The 15930-nt window shown below is 43.6% G+C and overlaps 1 long non-coding RNA gene across 1 annotated transcript; it reads left to right on the forward strand.

Moving 5' to 3' along the window:
* The first annotated feature begins 470 nt into the window (after positions 1-470).
* Positions 471-15133, forward strand: LOC112428974 (uncharacterized). Its single transcript, XR_003021056.2, has 5 exons — positions 471-546; positions 5467-5979; positions 10366-10520; positions 13747-13876; positions 14469-15133. It is a non-coding gene; the product is annotated as an uncharacterized lncRNA (long non-coding RNA).
* The last annotated feature ends 797 nt before the right edge of the window (positions 15134-15930 follow it).

Below are 15930 nucleotides of genomic sequence, written 5' to 3' on the forward strand. Positions count from 1 at the left end.
TGGTCAGCCAGGCTCTCACACAGCTGCGTTCCTAGCCCGGGAATCTTCATTCCTAGGTATGTACCTGAGGCTTTCAGCTGAGGTCTTCCTCGGGGGCCTCTGCAGAGTCTCCTTATCAGGAGGAGTGGGTGGCGGGCTGGGGACTGAAGACCCTTTGCCCCACTCTGACTCAGTGCTCAGGACTCTTCCACTCCTATCCCCTGCCCTCCTCGTCTCCACAGCCCCAGGGTCTATTAAACTGCCAGAGCCTTTTGTTCGGGGACTCCCTCAATAGTGAGATGACCCCATGTCTGTGCAGATCCACCAGCGCACCATCCCACAGTGGGGACGAACAGAACGGTGGGAGGTGACGCCTTCCCGGGTCAGCCCCCTGCTCATGCCATCACAGTGAGTGAGCCAGTCCCACGGAGGGAGGAACAGAAAGTTAGGAGGCAATGCCTTCCCAGATCGTGCCATCACAGTGGGTAAGCCAATCCCGTAGGAGGGAGGAAGAGAACAGTGCGAGGTGGCGCCTTCCTGGGTCAGCCCCCTGCTCATGCCATCACAGTGAGTGAGCCAGTCCCACGGAGGGAGGAACAGAAAGTTAGGAGGCAATGCCTTCCCGGATTGTGCCAGTGGGTGAGCCAATCCTGTAGGAGGGAGGAACAGAACAGTGCGAGGTGGCACCTTCCTGGGTCAGCCCCCCTGCTCGTGCCATTACGGTGGGTGACCCAACCCCACAAGAGGGAGAACAGAAAGTTAGGAGGTGACACCTTCCCGGGTCAGCCTCCTGCTCATGCTGTGACAGTGAGTGAGCCAATCCCATGGAGGGAGGAACAGAATGGTGGGAGGTGACGCCTTCCTGGATCAGCCCCCTGCTCGTGCCATGACAATGAGTGAGCCAATCCCATGAAGGGGGGAACAAAATGATGGGAAGTGACACCTTCCCGGGTCACCCTCCTGCTAGTGCCATCACAGTGAGTGAGCCAATCCCGTAGGAGAGAGGAACAGAATGATGGGAGGTGATGCCTTCCTGGGTCAGCCCCTGCTTGTGCCATCAGAGTGGGTGACCTAATCCCACAGGAGGGAAAACAGAAAGTTGGGAGGTGACACCTTCCCTGGTCAGCCTCCTGCTCATGCCATGATGGTGAGTGACCCAACCCCGTGGAGGGAGGAAAAGAATGATGGGAGGTGACGCCTTCCTGGGTCAACCCCCTGCTCTGCTCGTGCCATCACAGTGGATGGCCCAAGGCTCACCTCTTTCATTCTGGTTTGCATGCAGTGAGCTCCAGCATGGGCAGCTCAGCTCTCTCTCCCGCTCAGCTGAACTCCTGACAGAGGTCCGCTTCAGTTTGTTGTTGTTGCTGTTGTCCTCTAATGAATGTCACATGAGATGAAACAAGGGTGCTGTAAATGCCCGAAGGAGGAACCTGTTGAGCTGGCTCAGTCTTTCCTGAAGAAGCCCCATCGCTGGGCTGGGGTGCTGGCGCTTGTCTTAAGGTGTCCTGCAAGCTGTGGGAAGAATAGGCTCAGGAGCTCTCGGACCAGACGCATTGTCACCGCGCAGGTGATACCTAATTTGTTAAAGAGATACCTGTCATTGGCAGGCGATGCTGGCTTCCTTCAGCCTCTGTGCATAACTGAGATAGAATTTAGCAAGAATATCATTTCCTCATTTTTGTAACTTAAGTGCCTTTCCCCTGCATGTCAACATCACCAGGGAAGCCTACTGGGCACCAACCTATGAACAGGGGCTTGGCATAGGTGAACACGGCAAAAAGATACTAGTAAAGCTGAAATTTCTTTTCAAATGAATCAACTTTCTGTCGGGCGCGGTGGCTCACGCCTGTAATCCCAGCACTTTGGGAGGCCGAGGCGGGTGGATCACGAGGTCAGGAGATCGAGACCATCCTGGCTAACACGGTGAAATCCTGTCTCTACTAAAAATTCAAATGAATCAATTTTCTGCCCTTTGACCAAAGAGAAACAACCGGCAGGACGATCTAACAAATGAATAGAGTTTCTCTTTACAATTCTACTCTAAGGGATTATTTTTATTAATTTAAGTCCTTTTCCTCGTTAGTTTTAATTATACATGTAAGGCATATTCATTTTAGAAAAATGTAAAACATAAGTAATAATAATAACAATAGTAAATTACTTAACACACCACTGCCCAGACAAATTCACCATTGACATTTAACTGTATGGATGTACATGATTTTTCATTGAATGTGTCATGAACTTCTCTCTATTACCTATACATATTTATATATGAAAATAATCTGCTCAATGAATTGTAAATAAGAGACATACATTTGAAATTTAAGCATGCGGCTAAGTCTAGAGCACACAGCTATAAGTTAAAGAAAACTTACTTCACAGCAGTGATTCCCATTTTTGAGAGGAAGGACCCATGCCTGAAAATGCAGATCGTTCATGCCTGGGGCCACTAGTCCACAGAAGAGGGTCCTGTCCCTGTTGCCTGTTCCACATTGACCATTCTGGTATGGCTGAAAGAGGCTTATCCCATTAACTGAGGGCAGAATTCAAGACTGAGTTATCTACATTCTTGCTAACAAAAGTGTTTTGTATTAACTGAAAAAAATTAAGCAAAGCTTAATTTCTCTAAATGAAGTTCAACGTGTATTTAAAGACATGATCTTCAGCTGGGCACAGTGGCTCATGCCTGTAATCCCAGCACTTTAGGAGGCCAAGGCGAGTGGATCACCTGAGGTCAGGAGTTCAAGACCAGCCTGGCCAATATGGTGAAACCTCGTCTCTACTAAAAATACAAAAATTAGCTGGGTGTGGTGGCGGGTGCCTGCAGTCCCAACTACTCGGAAAGCTGAGGCAGGAGAATCGCTTGAACCTGGGTGGTGGAGGTTACAGTGAGCTGAGATTGCACTACTGTACTCCAGCCTGGGCAACACAGCAAGACTCCATCACAAAAAATATATTAAAGACACAGTCTTCAGAGATAATCCTGGTTGCAACAAAAAGCAATCTGCCACTTCTCCCCGTGTAAGAATGGCGGATACGGGATCCACTCGCCTGACATTGAAAGAAAAATAACGCCTACCACGTATGGAACCATTTTAGGGGCAGACCTTATGCCTCATGCTAGACGCTTTAATATCTCTTACATCATGTAATCATCAATTCTGGGGAAGAGGCATTATTAACACAATATTATAGATAAGATGATTATGGCAGAACTAAGATAAGTAATAGCTTAGGCAATGTCACACAGCCTCAGGGACAGAGACAGAACTTACTCTGGTGCAGTCTGGCTCCAAGGTCAGTGTCTTTCCACAAACTTAACCTGGGCATCCCATTGCTGTAACAGACTCACCCTGGGAGGAACTGAGTGATTATTTACAAAGTAGAGTTGGTGGCAGCTCTTCACTTAACAGTAGCGCATGGGTATCCTCTGCTCTGCCAGCCTAAAAGTGCTAGAAAGTAGACTGATTCTTGGCCAGGTGTGGCGGCTCATGCCTGTAATCCCTGCACTTTGGGAAGCCAAGGTGGGTGGGTCACCTGAGGTCAGGAGTTTGAGACCAGCCTGGTCAACATGGTGAAACCCCGTCTCTACTAAAAATACAAAAATTAGCCGGGCATGGTGGCAATCACCTGTAACAGCAGCTACTCAGGAGGCTGAGGCAGCAGAATTGCTTGAACGCAGGTGGCAGAGGTTGCAGTGAGCCGAGATCACACTACTGCACTCCAGCCTGGGCAACAAAGCGAGATTCTGTCTCAAAAAAAAAAAAAAAAAAGAAAAAGAAAAAGAAAATAGACTGATTCAGAGTTCAAGCCACTGACCATCCTTGGAGAAAGAGACTTTCTCAGGAACCCCAATAATTAAACAGATTAACATCCACTCAAAAGACCCTGAGAAATAAAGAGTTCAAATGCTTTTTAAAAAATTTACCTTATTTCAAGGAATATTATAATTAGAAGAGATCATCTCTATCAAGAGATTTAAATATTTTCATATCCTAGAAATTTAACCATATGAATTAATAGAAAAAAAGTTAAAATATAAACACCTCCATGAGAGGATTATTTATAATTACAAAAGCAACAATAAGGTACTGTAAACTTTTAACAATGAATAAATACACTCATATGGTGGAATGCAGACAAATGTCAACAAAACTTGATTGGAATATAGAAAATATTTATAACACGATATGAAAAACCCAAGACTGTATTTATAGCCTGAGCTTAAAATGTAAAACAATATGTGTAACAACAGACTGGGAGAGAATCCACCCACAGTCAAGCAGGTGTCCTCTCAGGGCAGTGCAATTACAGGTACAGTTTTCCCCCTTACACTCCTATGCACATGTTCTTTTTTGCTTTATTGAGCATATGTTACATTTAAGAAAAGAAAAAAAAAACATAAAATTTCAATTTGGAACCACAAGCTAGTCATTTTTACCAGTTTCCCTCAAATTGTTATAGGTGTGTGCTCACCTGGGAACTTGTTGAAAATTCAGATTCTGATTAATTTTGCAGCAAATTCTGAGATTCTAGATTTATGTTGATGCTGTGGGTCGGGGACCACAGCTGGAGGGTGGTTTCATGTACAACACACAAGTAAGAATCATTGCAGATCCCCTTAAGTTAGAGATTTGGAGACCAGAAGCTTCCCTTGTAAGTTCTTTCCTTATAACCCGAATCTGGAAGTGTCATTGAATAGCTCCCTGCGCCTCTCGTGTTGTGATGCCAGCCTGTTCCTTTCCTAGCTGAGCTCTGTTCTGCATGAATTTCAAAATCTGCAGCCCAGCTCCTGAGGTTTTCTTCTCCTGAGTAACCTTCCTTTGCCCCTGTTTTGAAATTAAATTCCCTTTGTTCTGCTCATGTTGGCGCAAAAATCTTCTCAAGTCAGTTTAAGAAAACCATCACTAAAACAATTTTCTTGAGGAGTGTAATTATAAAGCTAGTAATTAGACTCCACTAAATGAATAGTGTAGTGGTTGGATTACATTTAGACAAGCACCACATACCCCATTCTGTTTTAATCCCTCCCTTAATTGCAATCCTGTTTGTTTGCATAAAAGGGCTTTAAATGGTAATGATAAGACTATCATATATACTCTTGTAAGATTACGCCACTTATAAATCGAGGGAGATTTGGTATACACTGTGTTACCCATGATCTTATCCATGGTGGCAGATGTGGGGGAGGGTGGAGGAACTTCTCCAGCATTGTGTCAATGTGGTAAAGGAATGCTAGAATTCAACCTGTGGAAGTGATGTGAGAAATCTTACATCTTACACTGTGGAAGTGATGTGAGGGTCTTTCTTAGCACATCTACCAGATGGCACCATGGCACCATAAAGGGCCTATCTGAAGCTCTGCCCAGCTTGCCACATCATCTCCCCAGCAGAATCATGCCCTTGACTCTCTGTGTTGATTATTTTAGTGCTTAGATTTGTGGTGCATTTAGTAACCTGTTTATCTTCTCTATTTGCTCCAAGGCACCTGCAGCTTTCTCAAAGCACGACCAGTGCTCTACTCCTCCCATTCGAGACAGCCACATCTTTTTGTGCAGTGCCAGCCCCGTCTCTGAGACCAGTAGTGAAAGTGGAGGCTGCAGTAAACAGATTTGGCCATATTGGGCATCCGGTCACCATGGCTGCTTTTAACTCCGACCAAGTGAATATTGTCCACTCTCAATGACCCCTTCATCGACCTCAACTACATGATACACATATTCCAGTATGAGTCCACACATGGCAAGTTCCACAGCTACATCAGCCTTGAGAATGGAAGCTTATCATCAATGGAAATCACATCATCACCTCTCAGGAGTGCAATCCCACCAAAATCAAATGGGCTGATGCTGATGTTGATTATGTCATTGAATCCACTGACATCTTCACCACCTTGGAGAAGGCTGGGGCTCACCAAGATGGGGGAGCCAAAAGGGTCATCATCTCTACCTGATCTGCTGATGCTTCCATGTTTGTAATGGACACAAACCATGAAAGGTAAGCAAATAACCTCATGGTGATCAGGAATGCTTCCTGCACAACCAACTGCTTAGTCCCCCAGATCAAGGTCATCCATGACAACCTCAGCATCATAGAGGGACTCGTGACCACAGTTCATGCCATCACTGCCACCCAGAAAACTGTGGTTGACCCCTGTGGGAAACTGTGGTATGAAGGCTATAGGGTTCTCCAGAACATAATCCCTGCCTCTAATGGCACTCCCAAGGCTGTGGGCAAGGTAATCTCTGAGCAAGAATCTCACTGGCATGGCCTTCTGTGTTCCTACTGCCAACATGTCGGTCACAGAACTAATCTGTCTGGGGAAACCTGCTAAATATGAGGACTTCAAGAAGGTGGTGAAGCAGGCATCAGAGGGCCCTCAAGGGCACCATGGGCTACACTGAGCACCAGGCTGCCTCCTCTGAGTTTAACAGTGACACACACTCTCCCACCTTCTATGCTGAGCAGACATTGTCCTCAATGACCACTTTGTCAAGCTCATGTTTTGGTATGACAATGAATTTGGCTACAGTAACAGGGAGCCTTATGGTCCACATGGCCTTCAAGGAAGAAGAAACCCCAGACCACCAGCTCCAGCGAGACAACAAGAGGAAAAGAGACCCTCAGCTGCCGTGGAATCCCTGCTCCCACTCAGTCCCCACCACACTGAGAATCCCCCCTCAACACAGTTTCCACTCTAGAACCCCTGAAGAACAAGGGGACTAGGGAGCCTCACCCTCTCACTTACCATCAATAAAGTCCCCTGTACTCAGCCAAAAAAAAGCCCCCCAAAAGCTCCTGTGGCAGGAACGGAGCTCCCCCAGCACGAGCATCTCTTCAGGAGTCTGCACGTGCAGTTGACCCACAGTGAAATATGCAACGACTCACATCCTGCAAAGCTTCACTCTGTATCCAGGAACCACTCAATTCACCCAAATTTCCCCTGAAGATGATATATGCCTTTGACCTGTCTCATATCATCCAAAGGACAAAAAGTTCCTAATAACTAATAGTCAGGGGGTGTTCAACACTGTGACATGTTTAGATGCCTTATACCATTCCATTTGTCCTATAAGCCCTGTTTCATAGGTGAAAACAGGCTCAGAGAAGGTATGTAATTCATTCAAGTTCAACCAGCGAAGGAAGCAGAGCAGAGATTGCAACTCATGCTTTTCTAACTCCAGGGTCCAAATTGTTAGCCACTATGCTCAACCAGTGAAGCACATTCTCAGGTTGCCAGCCCATTTTTATTTTATGGTGCCTAAGCCCTCAGCTCTCCTTCCACATGCCTCCCTCCAACTTAGGAAAGTCTTCAGCTTCTCTGATTGGTGAAGCGTTGAATGCCTCCTGCAAAATTTAGATGGCCTATGATTTCGTTGAGAAAGACCATGCCTCGCAAGAGCTGTGAGGCCTGACTGAGGCCACAAAGCCAGAGAATCTGCAGTTGTGTTTTCTTGTCTAACAGTGCTGAGCTTCATAGCTTCCCACAGGGTGGTGGGGAAAATATTATGCTAAGAGCATCTCTGAGTTCTCCAAGAGCCTCTTCCTGCCTCTTTAATCTGAGATTTGCATTTCCTTATCTAGGAAATGAAAATAATTATATCTATGCCTCTAAGATTTCAGGGGCGTGTATGTGTGTGTGTGCACAAAATGAGATAAGGTGTGTAAAGCATTTTGTAAATGGAAAATGTTATTGCATGTAAATTATTATAATATGACTTAACTCGATTTAGAATACGCATTGCTTAATAAAGTGAGTTTATCTCTGGAGTAGTTTAGATGTCATATGTCATGTCAAGGAAAAATTGTATTATATTACATAGAAGTGTTCTTTATGTTTATATATTTACCTTATTAAAATATAAAAATACAAGTAGGGTGTTTCCTTAGATGTTGTAAGCCTTCTTTTATATTTTATTCTTTATCCTGGTTTCAGTTTGTATGCTTTAGGTTCCCTCTTCGGTAACAGAATTACTCTGTTCTCGGCTGATTGATTCTAGGCATTTGCTGAATGCAGCCAAACTATGACATATTTGCATCTTTAAGGCTTGAAACGTTTTTTCAGTTTTTAAAATGAGTTTATTTTGGGGAAATGTATGACTTCTTGAACTAATGGCAAATTAAGTTAATAAAATTCATACCTGCTGTGGGCAATGATGATTATATATCAAAGGAAACATAAATCAAAGGCTAAATTCCACACTCTGTAATTGATCACATTTCCCATTCATTTCTACGGAAATACTTTCTGTTTGGGATTATAATGTTGAGGCATAGAGCAATGATTCTCCCTTTTAAGTTGCTTCTCTTTCTGGCCTTCTCCTACTGCTGACACTGTCTCTTTCTTCCTACCTGGTCACACAACCGTCAGAGTTTGCTCACCACAAACGTTCGCTACTTAGACGACAGTTACAATACTGCAGTATTCCTTGCCCTTAGGAAGGATGTTTGTTTGTAATTGTGTTTGCTGATGATTTGTTAACAACAATCACATTTTAAAAACAAACTTGAAAAAAAGCTGGTGCAGAATGAGACACAAAGCTGTTTCCCACAAGGCATGTTTCCTACAAGGCCCTTCTGGCTCTATTTGGCCAGATTCTGGCTCTAATACCCCGATTCTGGCTCTATTTAGCCAATGACATAACCTCCCAGTCCAGTGACCCCTCACTTGCATTACGAATTATCATTCTGAAAGTAAGGCCAATTCAAGAGAATTTAAAAATGATGTGATCTCTGACAATACTTTTGAAACTAGGTAGATTTGACTTAGTATGCATTTTTATGGAGACCATAAATCCAAGTCCACCTGAGGCTGGGTCAACCAATTAGAAATCGTGAGATGAGTTAAGAAATATTTATTCTACTAGATGTATATCTAAACTGTGTATTTCTTTTGAACCCAGATTAGTGTCTTGTGTAGTTTCTATTAAAAACTTGTGCTGAGACAGGTGGATTGCACAGACAATCTTAGCTTTAATCCAGAGCCCTAGAAGTTTCTTAGAATCTGAAATGAGTGATAGTAGCTTTCGTGCTATTATTTACATCATATATCATATTAGGATTTACTTAGCCAACACTTTCATAAAGTACGACTTTGATGGATAGCAAAGTGCACAAAATAATTAAGCACACAAAAAGCAGTCCACTTAGAGGAAAAATTGCAAAGAGTAAGTACAGTCAGAGATGCTAGGCAAACTATCAAATATAGACAGATATTTGGCTAATTCACATCAGGGGTTAAGAATATTTAGAAGAAACATTTCAGGCAAATATACAGTGAACAGAAGATCAGAAGAGAGCATGACGAGTTTAGAAGACATATAATCAAAAGTCACCAAAATTCAAATCAAATCAATATGATTCAATTTAACACAGCATTCACTGTGCAAATACTTTGTGCCAATGCACTGTAGCAGGGGCTCTGATATTTAATATATTACCCTTGACCTCAAAGAATGTAGACCTAGAAAGGAAAGTTAGAAAAAGGCATAAGGGTCCAGCTTCAAGTACCCTAGAACTTAAAGTATAATAAAAAAAAAAAAAAAGTTAAGCACAATTAAAAAAAGGAAAAAAAGAAAAAGGTATAAGGGAATTTAAAAAACAACTTACAGTAAGATAATAGGAGAAAGTAATTGATTATTGGCCAGGCGCACTGGCTCATGCCTGTAATCCCAGGACTTTGGGAGGCCCAGGTGGGAGGATTGCTTGATTCCAGAAGTTTGAGAACAGCCTTGGCAACATGGTGAAACCCCGTCTTTACCAAAAATACCAAAAAAATGCCAGGCATGGTCGTACGCACCTGTAATCCCAGCTACTCAGAAAGCTGAAGATGGAGGACTGCTTGATTCCAGAATGTTGAGGCTGCAGTGAGTCAATATCATACCACTGCACTACAACCTGGGAGACAGAGCAAGATCCTGTCTCAACGAAAAAAGGAAGGAGGGAAGGAAGGAAGGAAGGAAGGAAGGAAGGAAGGAAGGAAGGAAGGAAGGAAGGAAGGAAGGAAGGAAGGAAGGAAGGAAGGAGGGAAGGAAGGAGGGAAGGAAATGAAAGAAAGAAGAAAGAAAGAAAGAAAGAAAGAAAGAAAGAAAGAAAGAAAGAAAGAAAGAAAGAAAGAAAGAAAGAAAGAAAGAAAGAAAGAAAGAAAGAAAGAGGAAGGAAGGAAAGAAAGAAAAGGGGAGGAGAGGAGAAGAGAAGAGAAAAGAAAAGAAAAAAAAAGAAAATTGATTATTAAATTAGATGCCTGGGTTTGAATTCCACCAAGTCACTTATTTCTTTGTCTGTTTCCTCAATGACATATGAGGACAATAAGACCATGTAGACCGTAGACCATTTAGAAATACTGGATGTAAAAGTACTTTTTAATGTTTCTTCTCTCCCTAGGAATAAACTCATGGGCAGGAACTGAGGCCCTCAGGGATTTAACAACTGTACAAATAAACATGAAACGGGCAGCAGAGTTCAACTCCCAATGCTGCAGTGGGTGAGGAAAAAAGAACCCCTTAAGAAGACAGAGTTCCATGTTTCTGTGACAGGTGGTGAGTGGGAGAATCCTGGTGGCATGGGATGGGACGAGAGGACATATGGGAACTTTGGGTGGAGTGCAGAGTACATCAAAGGAATGAGGGAAAGATTGGAAAGGAAATCAGTCCTTACTTAGGTCATGTGGAACCTTTGTTTTCAAGTAGGGCAGGAATATTCAGAGTTGTATTTAAAAAAAAAAAAAAAGTCTGGAAATAATGTGTAAGTGGGCTGAGAGGCTGGTGATAAGAAAACAGAAAGAGTATCAGGAAGCCTTTATCTATAGGGAAACAACATGTCCTCTAGTATCTAAGGTGAAAATGGTAGCGGGAATTACCAGGAAGGAAAGATGTGGAGAACAAGTCTGTTTTGCTTGGATTTTGTGGGAGCCCACCCTTGTGATAATGATCATGGTGGCTCGTATTTGTACCACGGTAGGTAGAGACTGTCTTCTGAATAGCCTTGGTGGCTAGGGTGAGTCTATCCTGAGTAGAGGTTTGAGTCATCAGAGCTCTTCATAAAGATGAATCTGGCAGCAGTGAGGTCATGGATTATGAAGAAACTGAACTCAGAAGAAGTAGGAGGGGCTGGGAATAGCTCAGATGGTAGACATGATTTAGCAAAACTGAACTGAAATGTGTGAGTGGTGGGACAAAGACTTAAAACATGGTCGTGGCCCTTTTCTCCACACCATTTTTAGTTTTGCCCTGAGGCAGGACAACTTTAACCGAGCCTTAAGTCCATGTCACTCGTGCTGCCTGCTGCACTCTTTGTCCAGGTACGAGGTAACAGCCCAAACTGTTGTGTTGGCAGCGGTCGTTGAAAAGATGAATGTGTTCCTGGTTTATAGAACATAGTCATTTATCGAATGTGGAAATCAGAATGGTGAATAGTCAAAGATGACACCAGCTTTTACAGCTTGGATGATTGAAAGAACGTTAGTTCCATTACATAAAATCAAGAAGAGCAGTGGGATTTCAGGTTTGGACAGATTGAGGTGGAGGTGATGACAGATGGACACCTAGGTAGGGAAATTCAACAGAAAGCTGGAAATGTTGGATGTTTAGGGAAGGAGCAGAGCTGAGTATAAAGACTTAGAAGACATACCATTAAAACTGTAGTCAAAGCCAGACGAGCGATTACTTTCCTGAATTAATAAAGCAGTTCCCGTGATGGCGGATGAAGCAACAGTATTCATCACGTCATCCTGGTTCCCACAGTCACAGCAGGTACAGCTCTCGGAGTGGAAAGAACTTTGCCTGGTTTCTTCGTATTCAGATGTAAAGGGAGAAGAGACCATGATGTAGTTGATTTAATCAGCTTAGTCCGCCAAACCAGATAATTAAGCCCTGTCCACCACACTTCCAGTTCATCTGCTTTGTCCCTAAATTACTCAATTTGTATAGCGACATTGATTGAGTATCCAACTACTCCACTGTGTATGGGATACAATCATTATAAATCTTAAAGGAATTGTCCAAAGAGCTTAACCTGGTATGAGGTTCTAATAGCATGTAAAGTGAATCTAAGTTATCAGAGGTTTATTTTATTAAGAGTTTTCTGCACATCTCTAATTCTATTCTGCACATTACTGATCAATCATTTAAACGCTGAATATAGTTTTAAAAATTAGGGAGTTTAAAACCATCAAGAACTTTTTTCAATCATTTGCTAATATCAGAAGGAAGTTCCATGAGGCTAAATTGGAAATAATTAATTCTCACATGTAAAGATAGAAATATTTATCATATAAATGATTAAAAGCTAAGAATGATTAGAATCATAAAACTCTAATAAAAAACTACAGTGCAAAATTTCAATATTTTGAAATGAGTGCATAAATTGCTTGCTATGAGGACTGTTGCTTCTATCTGCAAAATTCATATACATTTTAAATGCGAGGGATGACATTTCTTGGTGGAAGGAGAAAAAAGCAGACAAGAAACCTGAGGTTATGTTTTCTGAGACCTTGGACAAGTCGTCTGCCCTGTTTGGGTGTCAATTTTCTTATAGATAGATAGAATAAATCCAGCTTTTCCCGTGCACTCCCAGGAGCACCTTCAGGGAATGGTGGTGTGTGGGGAGACTGAGCTTCACCCAGGGTGGTCCCATTTGCCTTTTTTACATTTCGCTTTAGAGTTTCTTTTTCATTTGAGCAAATGATTCTAAGCTTTAAAAGGTATGTTTGCAAACGCTTAGACCAGATGTTCTTCACCCATCCCAGAAGTTGGTAGAGTCTAAACTATTGTGTACTCGAAGTCTTATGGAATAGTCTTTTTAAAATAGCATTTGCTTTGTGGACAAAGAATAAATAATGATTAAATAAGCAGGAGGGAGTAGGGTAGAGAGAGGAGGCATGGCACATGACTGGCAACCCAGAGGCTTCCTGTTGGTGGTTTCGTTCTCCAGGCTTGCCAATTTCTACTCCTTCAATTCAGACCTCAGCTCTTCTAAGGGCCCGCCCTGAGTCATTCTGCAAATATTGCAGTCTCTGTCCTCCAGCCTCAGTCACCTTCCCACACACACAAACGCACACCTACTTCTGATCCACCATACTGGGCTGCACTATTTAATTTTTCCATAGTATTTGACACCTTAAGGGAAAGAGCTCTGTCTCTTTTGTTCATTGCTGTATCCCAATTTCCTCGAGTTGTGTGGGATGCAAACACTTGTTGAAAGAATGGATTCTGGGTGACTGGGCCCAGTTTTTAAACCAAGGATACTTGGCCAGTTCCAAGCCACCATTGCAAAATCCTCTCCTCTCCCAGCCTCTCATTCTCCCCAAGTGCTCTTCTCTCTGAGTCCATTTTTCTGAACCACGTGAGTGTTAGTTTGATGCCATCCAAATCTTATTGGGTGTTAATTTATGATGAAGATTACTCAGGGCTATCTGGCCAGTCCCAGGGTTTTAAACTTTCAAGGAGGACTTTTGGAGGATGAAAACAGCTTTTGGTGGCTTTGCAGTTGGGAAAATTAGTGCTTTGAGAAGAAGGCTGCATCCTTCCTACTTCGTACGGTGAACGTGGGCATGGAAGGCAGAGTCACAGAGCTTGGAGAATGCAATTCTAAAAAATTCATGCAAGGGGTGGGGCTTGGGGAGAGAAGGGAAATGTCACCAGTATTCCTACATACACTGCTGGAGGAAGGATATAAGTACCATTTACTTGGCACCTGTTACTGACTGGGAACTATACCAGTCACTCTAATAGGCTAGTGTTTTAACATGTAGGTTTTATTATCCAGGTATGGTGAGGCACGGGTCAGAAGATGACTGCCATTGGAAAGATGGTTTGTCACTCACAGCTCCCAGGAGGAGGGGCATGTCACACCATGGGAGCCCACAAGGGGAGTCAGGAGGTGAATGGAGTGAAGAGTAAGTATGGTCACAGCCTCTATTGTGGCTTCTGTGGAACGGATGGGGGAACCAGGGTGAGCAGGCTTAGGATCTGCTAGTGTGAATAATTTCAGCAGGCTCTGGGGCATGGGGGTGGCCCCTAGTTGTTTTTTTTTTTTTTTTTCTTTTGAGACAGAGTCTTGCTCTGTTGCCCAGGCTGGACTGCAGTGGCCGGATCTCAGCTCACTGCAAGCTCCGCCTCCCGGGTTTATGCCATTCTCCTGCCTCAGCCTCCCGAGCAGCTGGGACTACAGGCGCCCGCCACCTCGCCCGGCTAGATTTTTTTTGTATTTTTTTAGTAGAGACGGGGTTTCACCATGTTAGCCAGGATGGTCTCGATCTCCTGACCTCGTGATCCGCCCATCTCGGCCTCCCAAAGTGCTGGGATTACAGGCTTGAGCCACCGCGCCCGGCCTGGCCCCTAGTTGTTACTTGGACCTGGGATGATTAGGGCAGGGGAGGTGGCCCTGAATGGGAGAGTTCCATAAGGAGATGGCTGGGGAAAGGGCTCTGGATCAGTTGGTTTGCATATAAAAGGTGCACTCACAGGGGAGTTATTTGCTCTTCCTAGGAATTGGCTAACTCCAAGAGGGGCAGGCCTGTCAGCGTTGGAAAGGCCTCAGATGTCAAGGCATCAGAAATACAGAAAATAGAGGCATAATCAATACACTTATTTTATTTAAAAACATGAAGATTTGAACTTGTCAAAAACATGAAGATTTGTCTGTGACAAAGAATTATTTGCATCCGTAAAGGAGAAGACAAATGTCGTCCTTGTTGTGGAATGGGCAGAGTGCAAGGGAAAAGAGGAAATATAGATCCACCCCCCACCTCTCATTCAGGCCATGGAACCACTGAATAGGAAAAAATGAACTTAACGCAGACTGGAAAAACGACACGATATGAACTGCCCCCGCTCTCCATACCACACAGTGTACTTGCATAAAGCCTCATGGCTCCACAAGAAAGCCGTTGTGAAGTGTTGTCAATTTGCCAAAAACACCTCCTCTGCCTGTATTTCAGCAAAGGGCAGACAGCTCTGTACTGTGTCTCCTAAAAGGTTTGGGGAAACTAAATCTAGAAACTTTTTCTCTTAACTTTTGTGAAACTCCTGGGCAATACTTAGGAGAACGTGGGTGACGGTGACGATAGCTTTTTCTTGTTTGGTCGTTTGGTTGGTTGGGTGTTTTTACCTTTTAGTTTAGGTTCAGGGGTACATGTGCAGGTTTGTTACATAGGTAAACTCATGTCACAAGAGTTTGTTGTACAGATTATTTCGTCACCCAGGTATTAAGCCCAGTACCCAATAGTTATCTTTTCTGTTTCTCTCCCTCCCCCCACCCTCCCTGCTCAAGCAGACCCTAGTGCTTGTTATTTCCCTCTTTGTGTTCAGGAGTTCTCATCATTTCACTCCCACTTATAAGTGAGAACATGCGGCATTTGACTTTCTGTTCTTCCATTCATTTGCTAAGGATAATGGCCTCCAGCTTCATCCATGTTCCTGCAAAAGCCGTGATCTTGTTCTGATGGTTTTAACTGTAAACACTGTTCATTTTCCTTTGGGTGACATTGGCTTCTTAAGATGACATAAACTTATTTTAACCTCAAAGGACCTTCTAAAATACACACGTTTTTTCATTCCGACTGAAGGAAAGATGTCGGTGCCCTCGCCGGCTTCACCAAATTCCGGCTATGAAAATCTATCTTGTATTTGTGATGGATTCCAATGGGAATGGAACGTTTTAGACGAGTGGACAAACCCCCACCCACGTGGGTGACTCTTACTCCCGTGCTAGGTGCAGAACTGCCGGGATGGACGCACCCAAATCTGGTATTGAAAGTAGTTTCTGCTAACATTTGATTCTGATCTGAGCTTCTGGTAGGAAATACCTGCATAATAATGTGTAGTGTGTACCTATTTTGAGGTGAAGGAAAAGAGCGAGGTGTAGTTTCTGTAGTTTGCAACACTCAGAAGCGGTAATTGGGCTGGCATCAGAGGGCACCTGTGCTGGGGCCTCCTGTACCACGGCCAG

This window comes from Macaca nemestrina, chromosome 9 (assembly GCF_043159975.1).
Source record: "Macaca nemestrina isolate mMacNem1 chromosome 9, mMacNem.hap1, whole genome shotgun sequence".
Classification (NCBI taxonomy): Eukaryota; Metazoa; Chordata; class Mammalia; order Primates; family Cercopithecidae; genus Macaca; species Macaca nemestrina.